The sequence below is a fragment of the Molossus molossus genome, unplaced genomic scaffold, assembly GCF_014108415.1.
Source record: "Molossus molossus isolate mMolMol1 unplaced genomic scaffold, mMolMol1.p scaffold_m16_p_1, whole genome shotgun sequence".
NCBI lineage: Eukaryota > Metazoa > Chordata > Mammalia > Chiroptera > Molossidae > Molossus > Molossus molossus.
Genome location: NW_023425344.1, coordinates 199,631,851 through 199,651,894, shown reverse-complemented (window position 1 = coordinate 199,651,894; position 20,044 = coordinate 199,631,851).

The window sequence follows — 20,044 nt, the reverse complement described above, 5'->3', positions numbered from 1 at the left end:
CAGGAAAACTCGACCCTTCCTGTCCACACTGCGCAGGTTTCCCTCCCAGCGTATGTGGTGACAAGCTGTTCTAGGAATATATGATGAACCATGCCCTTTCTGGTTAACATCCTTATAATCCTTTGGGAAGACCCATGAAAAGACAGCTGCAGATACAGATGTCCAGTGGTAGAGACCACAGTGCTGGGGGTCAAGAGGAAGGGGTAAAGTGAGTTTAACAAGAGAGGGGCCACTAGGGAAGAGGCACCAAGTTGGGCTTGGACCACCCAGCGGACACCTTTACAGGGAAGAACTGTAGATGTCTTCATGCGAACCCTAACAAGCTCAGGGGAGGCCTGCATGGCAACCTTACAAACTCAAAGACCTAAACTAACCACACAGGATGGTCTGAAATGAAAACTTTCTAACTAAAGCTGTCCTAAGGCGGTATTTTTCCCTTCAAAGGTCAATCTTCATATTAACTGAGCCTGTCTACTGTCTGTCTGTATTTATTTATTTATTTATTGCATCTATGATAACACACCTTTGAAATATCAAAGTAATTTCCTTTTCTCAGGACCCCTCAAAGCACAACCAGAGCAGAGACCACAAATCCCCTCATTGTTATTACCATGTTAACTGTTACCTGTTAACTACCCTATACCCTCAAATGTAAAACAAGTATGTGTCTATTCCTTTTACGTTTTATCAAATCCCAGAAATTCCACCCACTGCCCTTTGCTTTCTCCAGCCTCCCTAAGGTACCACCAATGAATTTCATGCAACCCCCTTACTTCTCCTCTTTTTATTGCATAAAATAAGTACATAATTGCCATTCTCTGGAGCATTTTCTCAATCCCTTGAGATTTTGCTTCCCTAGAACTGTTGTCAGTTTGGCTCAAATAAATTCATAAAAATTTCTTACAGTTTGGACATTTCTTATGTTGACAGAACACTCCACAATATTTTTTAAAGGTCTAAAGAAGGATTGTTGTTTCAACTTTCAAATCTACTACAGTATCATTAGGTATAGTTGTCGTCATGAACAATAGATCCCCCAAATGTGCATCTTACAACTGAAAGTCTGTACCCTTTGACCAACATCTTCCCTTTCCCTCACCTCCCAGATGGAGCAACCAGCATTCTACTCTCTATTTCTAGAACGTAAGCTTTCTTAGATTCCACAAGTGGGATCAGACAGTATTTCTTTCTCTGTCTGACTTATTTTACTTAGCATTAATGCCCTCAAGTTCCACCCATCCAGGCTGTTACAAATGGTAGGATTTCCTTTCTCATGGCTGAATAATATTCCGTTATATTATGTGTGTATATACACACACACACACACACACATATACACACACTCATACCCACACACACACATACACCGCACATCTTCTTTATCCATTCATCAAAGAACATTTTAAAGGCATTTGAAACCTGGATTATTTAATGTGAAGAAGTGCAAGTTCAAGAGGAGATGAACCAACTCTGAGAACACACACAATTACTAACTATACAGAGGAGTACAGGTAACTTCTCCTATAGCTTTCTGATAGAGACGTAGCATAAAAAGATTTGACCTGGGGACTTCCGGTCAAGATGGCGGGTAGGTAAACGCGGTATCGCGTCCTCCCACAACCACATCAAAGTTACAACTAAACTACAGAACAACCATCATTCCAAACCGCCTGAAATCAAGCTGAATGGAAGTCCTACAACTACGGAATTAAAGCAGCAGCCACATCCAGACTGGTAGGAGGAGGGGCGGCGGCGGCGGCGGGCACGATGGGCTGGTCCCACACCCAAGTGTGGCGGATAAAAATCAGGGCGGCTGGGAAGGTCCTTCCTGAGGACTGAGGGGGTCCCCGTCCCACACCAGGTGCCCCGCTCAGGGTTCCAGTGCCAGGAAGAGAATCCCCATCACTTCTGGCTGGAAAAACCAGCGGGAACTGAGGCTCAGGGAGGCTGAGGCGGCTGGAGCCCCAGGCAGCTCCTTAAAGGGCCCGCGCACGGACTTATCGGACTCTCTCCCTCTAAGCTCGGAGGGGGGCAGCTCGAGGGGCTCCAGAGACATACAGGGAAGAACTGAGCTGTTTGGCATTGGAGCGAAGGATGGAGAGGGGGCTTTCTCCAGGACAAACGTGCTGTCAGAGGCCTTTGTCCCTTTGGTGAGCCCTTCCCGCGGTCGGCAGACAGAAGCCATATCTGGGACTCCAGCAACCTGGCTCACACTGGTAGCCCCGCCCTGGTGACTCCCTGAGGCCCCACCCCACCCAACTTTCAGGCCCACCCAAGCTGTTGCCACTTGCTTAACCATAGGATTGGCCTGTCTTGTATCCTGCTTCAGGTTTTTCCTAAATTCTTTCAAACGAGCAGCATTGGGTCTCAGCGAGCCCCATACCTCTCATTAAGTAATACACTGAAACAAACAAAGGGAGGCAGCCAAAATGAGGAGACAAAGAAACAGGTCCCAAATGAAAGAACAGAACAAAACCCCAATAAAAGAACTAAGCGAAATGGAGATAAGCAACCTAACAGATACTGAGTTCAAAATACTGCTTATAAGGATGCTCAATGAACTTAGTGAGAACCTCAGTGAACTTAGTGAGGGCCTCAAGAGCATAGAAAAGGACCAGTTAGAAATCATGGATACACAGTTAGAATTGAAGGAGGCATTAACTAAAATAAAGAATAATTTACACAGCTTCAATAATAGAGTATGTAAATCCAAGGAGCAAACCATCGATTTGGAATATAAGGAAGCAAAAAATGCCCAATCAGAACAGCAAAAAGAAAAAAGAATCCAAAAAACTGAGGATAGTGTAAGGAGCCTCTGGGACAACTTCAAGTGTGCCAACATTCGCATCTTGGGGGTGCCAGAAGGAGAAGAGAGAGCACAAGAAATTGAAAACCTGCTTGAAACAATAATGGCAGAAAACTTTCCTAACTTGATGAAGGAAACAGACATACGAGTCCAGGAAGCACAGAGAGTCCCAAACAAGATGAACCCCAAGAGGCCCACACCAAGACACATCATCATCAAAATGCAAAAGGTTCAAGACAAAGAGAGAATCTTAAAAGCAGCAAGAGAAAAGCAGCTAGTTACCTACAAGGGAGTTCCCATTAGGCTGTCAGCTGATTTCTCAAAAGAAACTTTGCAGGCCAGAAGAGAGTGGCAAGAATTATTCAGAGTGATGAAAACCAAGAACCTACAACCAAAATTACTCTATCCTGCAAAGCTGTCATTTAGAATCGATGGATATATAAAAACTTTCCCAGACGAGAAAAAGTTAAAGGAGTTCATCACTACCAAACCGTTATTATATGAAATGATGAAGGGTCTTTTTGAAGAACAAGATAAAATGTATGAACAAACAAAATGGCAATGAATACATATCTATCAACAATGGAATCTACAAACAAAATGAACAGGTAGAACAGAAACATTCTCATAGATACAGAGAACATTTTGTTGGTTGCCAGATGGGAGGAGGGATAGGGGAATGGGTTAAAAAGGTGAAGGGATTAAGAAGCACAAATTCATTGCTAGACTGACAAACCTCAAAGGGAAAGGGGTGGGGGGGGGGGGAAATAAACCAAAGAACTTATATGCATAACCAATGGACACAAACAATAGTGTGGGAAAAGGTGGGAGGGGGGCGGGAGTGGGGAGGAAGGGGTCAATGGGGGAAAAATGTGGAACATCTGTAATACATTTTACATCCAACAATAAAGACTTGAAAAAAAAAAAAGATTTGACATGATCCCTCATTATCTCTGAGAACATTGGAGCTGAAAGGACATTAGAGATGTGGACCTAGACCCCAAATAACATGAATCTGGATCAAACCACACCTGAAATACATTCCATGGCTGGATTTCTCAGTCACAAGGACCACTCAGTTCCCTTTATTATTTAAAGCAATCTGGGGTAGGTTTTCTTAGGTTTACAACCAAAAGAATCCTACTATATACTAGGTGTGTGACATTGGAAAACTAAAAATGAAGATAACACTTACTTCAAAAGAATTATCTTACAGATCGATTAGGGACAAGAAAGGCCCTAGCACACTGGCACATAATAGGTCTTAAATATTCTGTGCTTATGATAAGATTCACCAGAGTTTCTTTAAATAGTCTTTTCACCTAGTAAACTAATTGTTTACAAATAATTTACAAGTTATTTACAAGAAAGCATCTGGAACAGCCAGAAGTGGACGTAAAAAGGTTCCATCAAGCCCGACCAGTGTGGCTCAGTGGCTGAGTGTCGACCCATGCACCAAGAGGTCGCCAGTTCAATTCCCAGTCAGGGCACATGCCCAGGTTGTGGGCCAAATCCCCAGTGGGGAGCATGCAGGAGGCAGCCAATCGATGTTCTCTCTCATCAATGTTTCTACCTCTCTCTCTCCCTATCCCCTTCCTCTCTCTCTAAAATCAATAAAGGAAAGAAAAATTTTTTTTTAAATTTCCATCAGGGAAACAGACAATCATCCTCCCCCAACACACACACACACAAACACACACACAGAGAGAGAGAGAAAGAGAGAGAGAGAGAATATTGAGGCTTAATACAAAATGAAAACAAACATCCTTGAAGTTATAACAAATACATGATAATGTTAACAGGCACACAAAGTCAGACTTTACCATTGTACACACGCACATAAACAAACAAAAATATGACACAATGGAGAGCTGAGTCTTCCAGAACACTCCAAGAAGCCATCCATTGTATACAGGGGGATCGTATCAATTGTGCTGACTTTGGCTCATTCTCTTCCCATCTCAACCCCTTCCCTACCCCCTAGCACACAACACACAACGGGTCCCTGGGCAAACAGGGTTCCAATCATGAGCACTGACCTGGGGCTTGGCCCTAGGACTGGGGTGGTCAGTAGAGGTGGTTCCCTAGGCAAGATGATCCAGAGAAAATAAGAGATACAGTCATGTCCTTGCAAGTACTCTCCAGGGTCAAAGCCAGAAAAGCCAGATTGTCCAAAATTGCCAGGGTAAATTCCTGGCTGGAAACAGGAGAAAGATCCAAGAACTCTAGAGCAAGAAATAACAGACTGGGGATGGGACAGTGAAATGTGGTCAGGACAGTAGCCAATAATAGCAATCGTCAACACTCACTGAGCACAGCACTGTGTGAGATCCTGTGTCCAATCTTGTTTAATTCTCACAAATACCTGTGAAGCTATTATTCTTGCCATTTTTAAAGTGATTACAAGAAATTTTAAACATATACTAAGGTAGAGAGAATATCTCAAGAAAAATGTATTACCCATTGCATAGCCACAAAATCCTACTCGGGGAGACCCTGGTTTCCCGTACTCCGGCCGCTGCTCACCAATGTCCCACACCAGCAGCACCAGGAAACCACCAGCAAGTCAAGTCAGCGAGCCCGGCAAAATCTTGAGCCAACCTCTTCATTTTGACTTCATAAGCTTATGGCCTGGTTCCTAAAGCATGTAAACCACCCTTCAACTGGATAGGAACAGCGTCCATCTCTGTTCTGTCATCAACAGAGACTGCAGCAGACATTGACGGGACAGCAGAGTTCAACTGCCACATTAAAAAATTAGGGAAAGATCTCCAAAGCCCGAAATTCCCCCATAAATTCCATTAGGGACCACTGTTACTGCCTGAACTCCGGGATTTTCCCCACACGTATATTAATTTGGTTTTTCCAACCAGATCATGCATTGTGACCCTGTGAGTCCACTGCCTAAACCCCATTCAGGACTGCCCTGGGGCGGAAAGGCCAGCCATATTCTGGAACTCCCTTCTCTCTCCTGTCTGCCATCACCACTAAAACCCCAACACACTGAACTTCCTGGAGTTCCAAAAGTACAGCTAGCTCCCTGTCTTCTGCAAGGATTTTCTCACCTCCTACCCTTCGTCTTTCCCCCTCAATACCCCGGCTAGGGTCCCATGGTTATGACTAACATTCCCTTCCTCACTTCCTTCAGAAGGCCTTTGGTGAGAATATACCCAATCCCAAGTCTGTGCTGGGTACCACGCCTCTGTATTCCCATAATGCTTTGCATATCTCTCTTTCTCTGCATACCCACCACATCATTTTATAGTGATTGGTTCTTAGGTCTCCCCACTCCCAATTTCATCGAGTGTTCCTTGAAGGCTAGGACGTTTACTCATTTTTCAGTTTTATTTGTTTTTATTTTTATTTTTTAAATCCTCACCTGAGGATATTTTTCCATTTATCTTCAGATTGGGGGGTGGGGGGGAGAAACATTGATGTGAGAGAGACACATCAATTGGCTGCCTCCCGCATGACCCTGACCAGGGCCAGGGACCGAACTGCAACTGAGGTACGTTCCCTTGACCAGAATTGAACCCGAGACTCTTTTGTGCAACGATCCAACCACTGAGCCAAACTGGCCAGGGCTAGTTTTGTTTTTCTACGTTTAGTGGACACAATGGTGAATTGATTTGAACTGTGATTGAGGAAGAATGTGTATACATATCTATACAGTGAGCACTTGGAGGTCTAGTAGTCAAGTCAAAATACACTTTTGATCATTTTTTAGTCTTCCGTGCCTGACAGAGGGCCTAGCACATAGTAGGGCTTGGGGTGATATTTATTGAACAAAACAAGTCAATGAAAGAGTGAAAAGATGGCCAGACTGACAACAGAGAGCACACCCTAAACTTTAAATCTCTCTGGAATGCTTCGGGACCAGCAGACACGCAGACGTCTGTCTGGCTGATCCACCGAGGTAAGGAGCTACTTGGGTTAATCACCCTGCATGCACTGAAACTCCCTTCCCCCAGCTCCAGGTGCCCACTCCTCCTAGTGCTCAGGTGTCTGACACACAAGCTCATGCTCAACCTGCTCATGCCCTTCACGGTGACGCTGCCTTTAACCACATCCTCTATCAGGCCTTTGTCTGCAACTGAATGCAGACTCCTTCTCTCTAGAGCATCCTCTTCCCTCTGAAAACGCACTGTCACCCTGATCACATGAACTGCCAGGACCTGGGCCCATTCAGCGATGGATTTGTTAGAAATGCCATCATCTCATCATGAGAACTATTCAAAACACAATGGGTTAAGGTACCTATCCATCCCATCCACCATGCAATCTTGGCACACACATCATGTAACAGGACAACCCTCTCTGTCCCCAGCAGCCTATACACATGTATAAAAACAGAAATGCTTCTGAGAAAGTGCATCCCACTATCAGCCCTGCTTATAATTTGACGAAGGTGTGGGAAGGTGGAGGGGCATCAGGGAGAGGAAGTCCTCAAATCTTTCCTTGCAGATATGCTATAGTTTCAGCTTTGAGGTTAGCCTTAAAATTTAGATTCCACTGGTTTTTTGTTTTTTTTTTTTTGCAAGTCCCAAATGAAGCACCCTAGATCCCCCACCAGCAATAAGCTGCAGGATACTGTACTTTAAGGCCTATTGTCACTTTATGCCCCCGGAAGAGTACAAGTGTTTTACTATGGTGATCAGCAAGTTGTCCAGCACTCACCTCCTCTCCAGAGTACATCGAACCAGATATATCTTTCCCCAGATTTTTTTTTAAAGCTTTCCATTTGTTCTTAGAAATTGTGACAATTTTTCAGAGTGACAGTCCTAGGTTTACTGACTCACAAATGGCCTAAGTCTGTCAAGTAGGGATATTTTTCTTCATATAGAAAAAGGTTAGAGGGGAGGATTTAACCTTCTCATTTACTGGTAGAACTAACCTCTTTTTGCCATGTAGAAAGTACACAAAGAATCCCATGGATGTAAAAATCAAACTAAGATCCCAAATCTAAAACTAAGAAATAAGGATGTTCTAAAGACCCTCGAGGCCACACTCTGGAGACAGAATCTGCTCCTGTAAGTACACGTCCCTGAAGAGGCCTTTCCATTCCAAGATGTTGAAAGAATTCATTCACTGGACACAGCTGAGCTCAATCTATCGCGTCTGAGTCCTTAACAGACATTTTATGTTACACCTTCACCTCTGGTACTAACAGCTCCTTGATATGCAGGGGTTAGGGACTAATTTTCTTGCAGTATTTATTTAAGCGAGAAGCCAAACCAGCTTACCTGCAGGTGCTTAGCTCTTGGAAGTGGAGTAAACGTGCTTTGTATAAAGTTTTAACAAACACTTTATAGACGATCATCTCATTAGATGCTTAGAACATACCCATTTCATGGAAGAGGAAACTGAGCCTCAAGGGAAGAATTGATTTATTTGCTCAGTCCCTCAGCCGGTTCTTACTCTTAGCTCATAGTCTTAGGTGGTTTACCCAGTGGTTAGGTATATCCAAGAAGTGGGATGATGAGGATACATTTACAAAGGATAGTTTTAAAGGGATAGTTCTATCAAATTCAATCCTGATTGATTGCCTGGCCCCTCTACTGTAGGGAGTTTTTAGTCATAAGAGCCTAGTTTAGACATTGAATAAAGCCACACTTTCCTTTTTATGGCCATGTGGAGGTTCCTACATGTCTTAACCAACATTCCCCTGTGACAACTTTTCTTCCCTGAGGCCTTGAAGAACACTAGCCTTTCCTTTGTTTTTACCATTCTAATACCTCCTCGATTTATCAAGAATTTAAGGATAACATAGTAATTCATGGCCATTTGCTATTGAGCACTTCTGCCCCATTAGCCCTTATTCCCATAGGAACTCCGCACAATATTATCATCAATATTCTGTGTTAGATGTAACAGGATTTGTGATGCCCAGGGTTTACTGTGGGAGTTAGGGAGGTGATGGGGATGCTTTCTGCTAGGGCTTTGTAAAGTCAGGGGATGCTTTCCTGACTTGTCTGTTTCCAAGACTAGATGCTATCATTGTAGTTTCGAGAAGATGTTTTCTAAATAAGGAGTATCCACAGCATCACAGAGCCAGCCTCCACACCCCTGCCGACGGCACCATTACCAGCTGCATGACTACACCGAGAAAAGACAAAACAAATATGCTGTGCAGATCGACAGTATTTCACAAGTAGGCAAAAATACAGAGTTTATGAGAAATATTTAATTATTCTTGATAACCAATGCCATTTTTCTTGAATTCTTCTTTTCAAAAAATGCACTCCCATTGGCGCCACAGAATAAAACATGAAACATCAGAAGCATCTCCAGTGGAGAAAAGGGACATGGGCCTTGACGTGAGGTGCGTCATGGGGAACCAGAGAAGTGGTTCTCAGACCTGGCTGCCCCGTGGTAGCATCTGGGCGGCTCTGAAAAGGCCAATGCCTGGACCTCGCCCCAGGGATTCTGGGCTGGGGTTTGGCCGTGGCATCTGTAGTCATACATGCTCTCCAAACGGTAAACCACTGCACAGCAAACAAGGGCTAGGAAAGTTTTAAAACGTACACTTGGCGGAACCGAAAAATGGCGGCGGAGTGAACGGAGCTACACAGACCGTCTCCCAGAACCAAACTGGAATTACAACTATCGACGGGAAAAACCAACAGAAAAGCAGCTTGCGAGGACCATACAACGAGGGACACTGACTCCATCCCGGTAGGATTGCGAAGGCGCGAGACAGGGCTGGGAGCCCACGGTCGGCAGCTTGGCAGCGGCCTTAGCTGAGAGCAGCGCCCTCGGGTTACACTCCCAGGCGGCTCCACAGCACAGAGCCGGGACAGAGGCTGAAACAGCCACAGCCACCTACCTTGGGCTCCGGCAGAGGGAGGGCGGACTGGACTGGAACTGCATCGGGACACTCGGGGTTTGGAGGGCGCTCAGAGCTTTGGCTGAGTTGCTGCCACCCAGGACAGTGGCCGCATTGCTCCTTCCCAGGGCTCTGAGGAGAGGCAGCAGCCCCTCCCTCGGAGATCCAACCCCACCCTGTGGGCCATTGAAGTGCTAATTGAGGCTCACTAACAACCAGCATCTGCCCCACCCTCGTGAAAGCCCCTTGGCTGAGCACCAGAGGGAGTTTTTCAATCAACTGACAACCCAAAACTCATCAAGTAACCTAGACTGCTAGCCTCCAGGCAAAAAGCTAGAGGATAACAGTACCTTTCCTGGGCTGGCAACTTTAACCAGGAAAGTAAGACTTGACAGTGGTGTTCGACATTGGTCCTCCCTCGCTCATCTAAACACAGGAGAGGGAGCCACAAACAGCAGAACACCAACACCCACAGGGAGAACTTGACAAGCTCCAAAGCCCACAGTGATAGCCAAAATGGTGAAACACAGAAACAGAAGCCAAATGAAACAGCAAGAGACCTCCACCGAAGATGAGATCAATGTAGAGCAATTAGGCATGTTAACAGAGCTAGAATTCAGAGCCATGATCTTGAGGAAGCTGAACAGCATGAGTAAGGACATAGAGACACTGAAAATAAGCCAACTGGAAATTAAAAACAAACAAGAAGAGCCCTGGCCGGTTTGGTTCAGCGGTTAGAGCGTCGGCCTGCGGTCCAGAGAGACCCGGGTTCGGTTCCTGCTAAGGGCACGTACCTCAGTTGCAGTTTGTCCCCGGCCCTGGTTGGTTGTGCGGGTGGCAGCCACTCGATGTGTCCCTTCACATCGATATTTCTCTCTCTCTCTGTTCCTCTCTCTCCCTCCCACTTTACCTGAACAAAAAATGGAAAAAAATGTCCTTGGGTGAGGATTAAAACAAAAAACAAAAAAAAAAAAAACAACAAGAAGAGATAAAAAATGACATATCAGAAATGAAAAACACATTGGAAGGTTTAAAAAGCAGAGTAGAGGAAGCTGAGGACCGGATCAGTGAATTAGAAGACAGGGTAGAAAAAATCAACCAATCAGAAAAACAAAAGGAAAAAACGATTAAAAAACAGGAAGACAGCTTAAGAGAACTATGGGACAACTGGAAACATAATAATGTTCGCATCATAGGAGTCCCCGAAGAAGAAGAAAATGAGCAAGGGATAGAGAATATATTCAAAAAAATAGGGAGAGAAAACTTCCCTAATTTGGTGAAGGAAGAAGGCATTCAAGTTCAAGAAGCACAGAGAGTCCCAAGTAAGAAGAACCCAAACAGGCCCACACCAAGACACATAGTAATTAAAATGCCAAAAATTAAAGACAAAGAGAGAATCCTAAAAGCAGCAAGAGATAAGCAACAGGTTACCTACAAAGGGAACCCCATAAGGCTCTCAGCTGACTTCTCACAAGAAACACTACAGGCCAGAAGAGAATGGCATGAAGTAATCAAAGTCATGAAAAACAAGAATCTGAATCCAAGACTATTCTACCCAGCAAGGCTATCATTCAAAATAGAAGATCAAATAAAGAGCTTCCCAGACAAAAAAAGGCTAAGGGAATACATTAGCACCAAACCAGCACTGCAAGAAATGTTAAAAGGACTGCTGTAATTAGCAGTAGAAATGGGAAGAAAAATAGAACCACACTAAACAAAAATGGCAATAAATAAGTACATATCAATAATCACCTTAAACGTAAATGGATTGAATGCTCCCATAAAAAGACACAGAGTAGCTGATTGGATAAGAAAGCATGACTCATCTATATGTTGTTTACAAGAGACCCACCTCTCAACAAAAGACTCACATAGGTTGAAAGTGAAGGGATGGAAAAAAATTTTCCAAGCAAATGGAAAGCAAAAAAAAACTGGGGTAGCAATTCTCATATCGGATAAAATAGATTTCAAAATGAAGATCATAACTAGAGACAAAGAAGGCCACTATATAATATTGAAAGGATCTATCCAACAGGAAGATATAACCTTGATAAACATATATGCACCCAATATAGGAGCACCAAAATATATTAAAAATCTTCTGGAGGACTTCCAAAGAGAAATCGACAACAATACAATCATAGCAGGGGACTTCAACACCCCATTGACAGCACTGGATAGATCCTCTAGGCAAAAAATTAGCAAGGAAACAGAGACTCTAAATGAAGCACTAGACCAAATGGATTTAATAGATATCTACAGAGAATTACACCCCAAAACTACAGAATACACATTCTTCTCAAGTGCACATGGGACATGCTCAAAGATAGACCACATGATAGGACACAAACTAAATCTCTACAAGTTCAAGAAGATTGAAATCATATCAAGCATCTTCTCAGATCACAATGGCATGAAACTAGAAATCAATTGCAACAAGAACATGCAAAGACATTTCAACACATGGAGGCTAAATAGCATGTTATTAAACAATGAATGGGTCACCGAGGAGATCAAGGAAGAAATTAAAAACTTCCTGGAAACCAATGAAAATGAACACACAACAACACAAAATCTATGGGATGCAGTGAAAGCAGTTCTGAGAGGGAAGTTCATAACACTACAGGCCTACCTCAAAAAACAAGAAAAATTTCTAATTGACTGTCTAACCTCACAACTTAAAGAATTAGAAAGCAAACAAAAAGAAAACCCCAGAGCAAGTAGAAGGAAGGAAATAGTAAAGATCAGAGCAGAAATAAATGACATAGAGACCAAAAAAACAATTCAAAGGATCAATGAAACTAAGAGCTGGTTTTTCGAAAAGATAAACAAGATTGATGGACCCTTAGCTAGACTCACCAAGAAACAAAGAGAGAGAACCCAAATACACAAAATCAGAAATGAAAGAGGAGAAGTAACAACCAACACCACGGAAATACAAAAGATCGTTAACAACTACTACGAACAACTATATGGCAACAAATTCGACAATCTAAGCGAAATGGACAAATTTCTAGAAACACACAGTCTCCCAAAACTATTCCCGGAAAAGATAGAAAACTTGAACAGACCAATAAAACTAAGGAAATTGAAGAGGTAATCAAGACTCTCCCAGCAAACAAAAGCCCAGGCCCAGATGGCTTCATGGGGGAGTTTTACCGAACATTCAAAAAAGAACTAACACCCATTCTCCACAAACTCTTTCAAAAAATTCAAGAAGAAGGAAGACTTCCAAACACGTTCTATGAAGCCAGCATAATTCTAATTCCAAAACCAGAAAAAGACACTACAAAGATAGAAAACTACAGGCCAATATCCCTGATGAACATAGATGCCAAAATCCTGAGCAAAATATTAGCAAATCGGATCCAGAAATACATCAAAAAAATTATTCACCATGACCAAGTGGGATTCATTCCAGGGATGCAAGGCTGGTACAATATTCGCAAATCAATAAACGTGATACACCACATAAACAAAATGAAGAATAAAAATCACATGATCATATCAATAGATGCTGAAAAGGCATTCGACAAAATCCAGCATCCATTTCTGATAAAAACGCTCAGCAATGTAGGAATAGAGGGATCATATCTCGACATAATAAAGGCCATATATGAAAGACCTACAGCCAACATCATACTAAATGGACAGAAACTAAAAACATTTCCATTAAGAACAGGAACAAGACAGAGATGTCCACTTTCACCACTCTTATTTAACATTGTACTGGAAGTCTTAGCCACAGCAATCAGACATGAAGAAAAAATAAAAGGGATCCAAATTGGAAAGGAGGAAGTGAAACTGTCATTATTTGCAGGTGACATGATATTGTACATAGAAAACCCTAAAGACTCCATCAAAAATCTATTAGATTTAATAAATGAATTTGGCAAAGTAGCAGGATACAAAATTAACGTCAAGAAATCGACGGCATTCTTGTACACCAATGATGAACTCACAGAAAGAGAAACTGAAAAAACAATCCCATTTACCATCGCGCCAAAAAAATTACGATACCTAGGAATATACTTAACCAAAGAAGTAAAGGACCTATTTGCAGAAAATTACAGGTCATTGAAAAAAGAAATAGAGGAAGATATAAAAAAGTGGAAGCACATACCCTGTTCATGGATTGGAAGAATTAACATCATTAAAATGTCCATACTACCCAAAGCAATCTATAGATTCAATGCAATCCCCATCAAAATACCAACGACATATTTCATAGAACTAGAACAAATACTTCCAAAGTTCATATGGAACCAAAAAAGACCCCGAATAGCCACAGCAATCTTGAAAAAGAAGAACAAAGTAGGTGGGATCACAATACCAGATATCAGGTTATACTACAAAGCGACTGTAACCAAAACAGCCTGGTACTGGCACAAGAACAGGCATATAGACCAGTGGAACAGAACTGAAAACCCAGAAATGGACCCAAGGCAATAAGCTCAATTAATATTTGACAAAGGTGGCAAGAGCATACAGTGGAGTAAAGACAGCCTCTTTAATAAATGGTGTTGGGAAAATTGGACAGCTACATGCAAAAAAATGAAACTAGACCATCAACTTACACCATACACAAAAATAAACTCGAAATGGATAAAAGACTTAAATGTGACCCGTGAATCCATAAAAATTCTAGAAGAAAATGTAGGCAACAAAATTTCGGACATCATACGGAGCAGAATTTTCACTGATACATCACCTAAGGCAACAGAAATAAAGGAGAAAATGAACACATGGGACTACATCAAACTAAAAAGCTTCTGCACAGCAAAAGACACAATCATCAAAATGGAAAGGCAACCCACTGTATGGGAGAACATAATTGCCAATGATGTATCAGATAAGGGGTTAATCTCCAATATATATAGAGTGCTCATACAACTCCACAAAAGGAAGACAAAGAACCCAATTAAAAAATGGGCAGAGGAGCTGAATAGACACCTCTCCAAACAGGATATACAAATGGCCAAAAGACATATGAAGAAATGCTCAACATCACTAATCATCAGAGAGATGCAAATTAAAACAACAATGAGGTATCACCTCACACCTGTCAGAATGGCCGCCATCAACAAATCATCAAACAACAAGTGTTGGCGAGGGTGTGGAGAAAAGGGAACTCTAATACACTGCTGGTGGGAATGCAGACTGGTGCAGCCGCTATGGAAAACAATATGGTGCTACCTCAAAAAAATAAAAATTGAACTTCCATTTGACCCAGTGATCCCACTGCTGGGAATATACCCTAAGAAGCCTGAAACATCAATCAGGAAGAATATATGTACCCCCATGTTCATAGCAGCACTATTTACAATAGCTAAGATCTGGAAACAGCCCAAGTGTCCACCAGTAGACGAATGGATAAAAAAGCTGTGGTACATATACACAATGGAGTACTATGCAGCGGTAAGAAAGAAAGATCTCTTATCCTTTGAGACGACATGGAGGGACCTGGAAAGTATTATCCTAAGTGAAAGAAGCCAAGCAGAAAAAGACAAATACCACATGATCTCACTTATATACGGAATATAATGAACATAACAGTCTGAGGAATACAGTAGACCCAGACGCATGGAAGTAGGGCACAGACTGACATCCCTCAGAAGAGGGGATGGGGGGGTGGGAGGGTGGGAAGAGATAAACCACAGAACTTATATGCATGTATGCATGACCAATGGACATGGACAACTAAGCCGGGGACGGGGCGGAGGTGGGGCGGGGTGTGCCAATGGGGTAAAAAGGTAAAATATCTGTAACAAAAAAATAAATAAAAATTCATATAAAAAAAAAAAAGTACACTTATTTTAAGATGTACATTTTAAATAAAATGTATCTTATTTTAAGATACAGGATTTCAGATAGTGGCAGCAATAACCAACAACAATAATAGTAATAATAAATATCAAATGAAAGCCGTGTGTTTCAGTTTTATATCTTAAGGAGGAAAACACTAAAAGAACATTTATGGAAACCAAATGCTAAGAATCATTAGTGTTGTGACAATTTCATAACTTTATGCATTTGTCAAAATCCATATATACATATACAAGAGTTATTAAATGTATATTAAAAATAAATTTAAAACATACAGAGAAAAAGAATCAAGTGATACATTCATTTATTTAATCCAGTGACTTCCAATCTTAGGTAAATACTAGAATCGCCCAGGGAGCTTTTAAAAGCTGCACCCCAGATCAATTACATTAGACTCTCCAGGGACGGAGCAGCAGCAGTTTTAGAAGCCCTGCAGGTGGTTCTAGTGGGTAGCCGCATCTCTGGATTCTCCGTAGTATAGTAGGAAGAATACAGACGAAAGTGATCTTAACAAATATCCATAAAAATGTGGCTCTAAACCAGTGAAACTACCTTTATACCTACCTTCTATCCATCCAGGGAAGTTCACTAAGTCTCCAAATATCTTTTTTTTCTATCACCTTTCATTTGGTTTCAAGATACTGGTATGACCCAAATAAGAGAGGTGCCTTAGTAGCCACCAGCCACATACTAAATGGCCTCAAAACCTGCTAAGTTATCACGTCACGCAGTGGCTCTCAAACACCAGAGTCCCCCGGAAAGGTGGTCAGCACACAGACTGCTGACAACTGGAGTATCTGCTTCCGTAGGCCTGGGATGAATTTCTAACAGATTGCCAGGTGACGCTGTTGCTGCAGCTTAGAGAACGGACGCTATAAAGGAATAGGAACTAAATAAATGGTCAGAAACACGAAAGTCATGAACCAGACAGTTCATGACAGCAAGAGCCCTGGTCAGTTTCAATGAACAAGTCGATATTTAGAAACTGACCTTGAGAAAGCCATTACAAAGATTTCTACAAGTCACCGATTATCTAACCTAGAGACTTGCTATTCAAAGTGTAATGCACAAACCAACATCAGTATCGCCTAGAACTGGTTAGAAATGCAGAATCTCAGGCCTCACCTCAAACCTGTGAGGTCAGAAACTGTCTCAGTAGGACCCCTGGGTGATTCAAATCACATTAAATTGGCTTTGACCAATTCCCTCATTTACACAACAGATAATTACTGAGCACTTACTCCCAACTATACCCTGCAGTGAACAGGGCAGACAAACATCTGCCCTCTTGAGCTTATATAGAGCAAAGTGTCAAACTAAGGCACAGAGCTGTGGTACTTGCCCAAGGCCACAGAGCCAATGAGTGGCAAAGACAGATTTCGTACCCACATCTCCTAACTGCCTGTAGACTCATAGCAACAACACAGGCAACTGCCTCTATCAAAACCACAAACATAACCCCCCCCAAAAAGAGGATATAAGGAAATAAATTAAAAGTCAGTTTCTACATATCACATTAGGAAACCTGGGCATCAAAAATCAAATCCTCTTAAATCTCGATTCTCTGACCAAATCAGCACTGCTACAGTATATTGGCCAACACAGGGTGTTAATATGGGTAAATTTTTCTCAGAGGTTTCAAAACAGGAGGAAAATAGACAAGTGTTTAGAAGGAAACACATCTTGACCTTATAATACTCAAAATCTTTTTGGTACTTGAAAAAATCTGATCAAATAGGAAGCCTTCTGATTTGTCCAAAATGCATTGCTCTGGTACAGATGATGATCCGATTCCTGGTGTTTACTTCCCAATCTTCTAAAGTACTGGCCAGTTGGAAGAGCGTGCACATTTGTCCAGCTAGGTGCTTTACCCAGATTATCCCACTCAATCGTATTGTCCTCATCACACAGAAAAGAAAGCTACGCCTGGATGAAGTATCGCATAAGCAAAGGCACACAGGTAGTGAACATGAAGTGGCAGAGAGGCTTTAGCTCTAGGTCTGTCTGATTCCTAATCCCTTGCTACTCAAAGTGAGGTTCTTGGACCTCTTGGAGCTGGTTGGAAATGCAGACCCTCAGGCCCAGGTCTGGACCTGCTAAGTCAGCATTTGCATTTGAATCCCTGGTGACTGATATCCACACGGACATCTGGGAAGCACTGTATACATCATCGCAAAGCCAAGCAACCCAGCTTCCACTGGTCAGGACAATCAGCAAACAGCAGCAAACCACCTGAGCCCTGAAGCCCCCAGAATGGGTTGCTTGTCACATCATGATCTCACAGTAATTCACAGGCCTTGCTGCGTGGGATATTTCTAAATAGCTGCCCACAGGTTGCTGGACAGAAAGACCAACTTCTCTCCCTGGGCGGAATACCAGGGAAGCCTCTAGGCCTGGTGCTAACATCTGCAAACTAAGACACATAAATATTGTCATGATTCAGATCCTCTTGGCATTACCCACAGGGCGTAGACTTTTTCAGTTAAATAATCTATAAGAACAGAAAAAACTACTATGATTCTCTGAACAAAAAGCAGATAATCATCTTGGTGTCTCTCTCTCTCTCTCTCTCTCTCTCTCTCTCTCTCTCTCTATATATATATATATATATATATATATATATAAATATGTGTGTTTGTGTGTGTTTTATATATATATATATATATATATATATATATATATATATATATATATATCTGTAATGGTCCTCAGAGTCTAAAAACCTGAATTAGGGCTCTTACAGCTAAACATAAGTGAGATCCAAATGGACCCCTGTTCAGTGAAGCGGGGAGGGCTGAGAAATGCAGCCAGAGGAATACATCCCCACCAGCTTTTCCTGACCGTCCTACCTCAACTCTAAGGAGCTTTGAAGAACTAACTAAAGCTTGGAGTTCTTCAAAGTGTGGATTATAGGCCACCTGCTCCAGAATAATTTAAGATGTCTGTGAAAAGGTATGTTTTTGGACCCAGGAATCTACATGTGTTAACAACCCCTTCCTCACAGACCCCTGCACACATGAAAGTCCGAGGCCACCTAGACCTAGGTAGTTACATGAGAATGAGCACACTCAGACTTAATTTGATCTTCACAACTCCGAAGACCACGTCTCCCTTTTCTCAGGAAGAGCTGATCAAGGAAGCGAGAGCCTTGCCCAGCACGCCCAGCACATGCAGGGCCCCTCCAGCGCGGTCAAGGCCGCAAACTCACGAAAAGCAAAGAACAGAATAGCATGGTTCTGTTGCCAAATCATTCTTTGCCAAGCGATGCATAAGCAATGCTTTTCCAAAAAAGGGGGACAGATTTCATCTCTTTTGTAGAAGTATTTAAGGGGCTGCTCTTGGCCCCACTTCCCAGGACAGGACCACAGCTGCCTCAGGGACCAAACCGTCAGCATGTTGTATGGGGCCGTGCGGAGCCGCTGGCTGTGGCCGGAATGGGCACCAAATATGATCCAATGGCCTGACAAAAGTTCATGCAGCTTCCGGAAGTTCAAGTTATTCCCAGGGAGTGATATTTGAAGTTGTGGAGACAATTCTTTTCATGATGTAACCTGGGTCACTCGTCAACTGGTGGACACCCCCACTTACTCTGAGACAATGATTCCCAAACAGGGAGCCTAGCCTGAGGCTCCGTCTAATACACAGACCCCTGGGCTCCTTCTGGCTCAGAGATGGTATTTCAGGGGATGAAGAGCAAATCCATAATTGTACTGGGGGTGGGGAAAATCTCTCACGTTTTCAAGTTGAGCGAGGAAGGCCCAAGTATGACACATATGAGAAAAAGATAGATAAATTCAACTGAGCCTAATATTTTTATTTATTTTTCTTTTTTTATTTAATTAATTAATTTATTTTTGTTACAGATGTTTCTCCTTTTTCCCTCATTGATTTCCCCCTCCCCCTCCCTCCACACCCTGTCCCCAGCTTTGTTGTCCAAGTCCATTGTTCATGCATACATGCATATAAATTCTGTGGTTTATCTCTCCCCCACCACTGTCTGGGGATTGTCAGTCTGTACCCCACTTCCACGGCTCTGGGACTACCCCATTCCTCAGACTGTTATGTTCATTATATTCCACAAATAAGTGAGACCATATGATACTTGTCTTTCTCTGTTTGGTTTGTTTCACTTAGGATGACACTTTCCAGGTCCCTCCATGTCGTCTCAAAGGATAAGCGATCTTTCTTTCTTACAGCTGCATAGTACTCCATTGTGTATATGTACCACCGCTTTTCTATCCATTCATCAACTGATAGACATTTGGGCTGTTTCCAGATCTTAGCTATTGTAAATAGTGCTGCTATGAACATGGGGGTACACATATTCTTTCTGATTGGTGTTTCAGGTTTCTTAGGGTATATTCCTAGAAGAGAGATCACTGGGTCAAATGGAAGTTCAATTTTTAATTTTTTGAGCTAACACAATATTGTTTTCCAGAGTGGCTGCACCAGTCTGCATTCCCACCAGCAGTGTACTAGAGTCCCCTTTTCTCCACACCCTCGCCAACACTTGTTGTTTGATCATTTGTTGATGGCGGCCATTCTGACAGGTATGAGGTGATACCTCATTGTTGTTTTAATTTGCA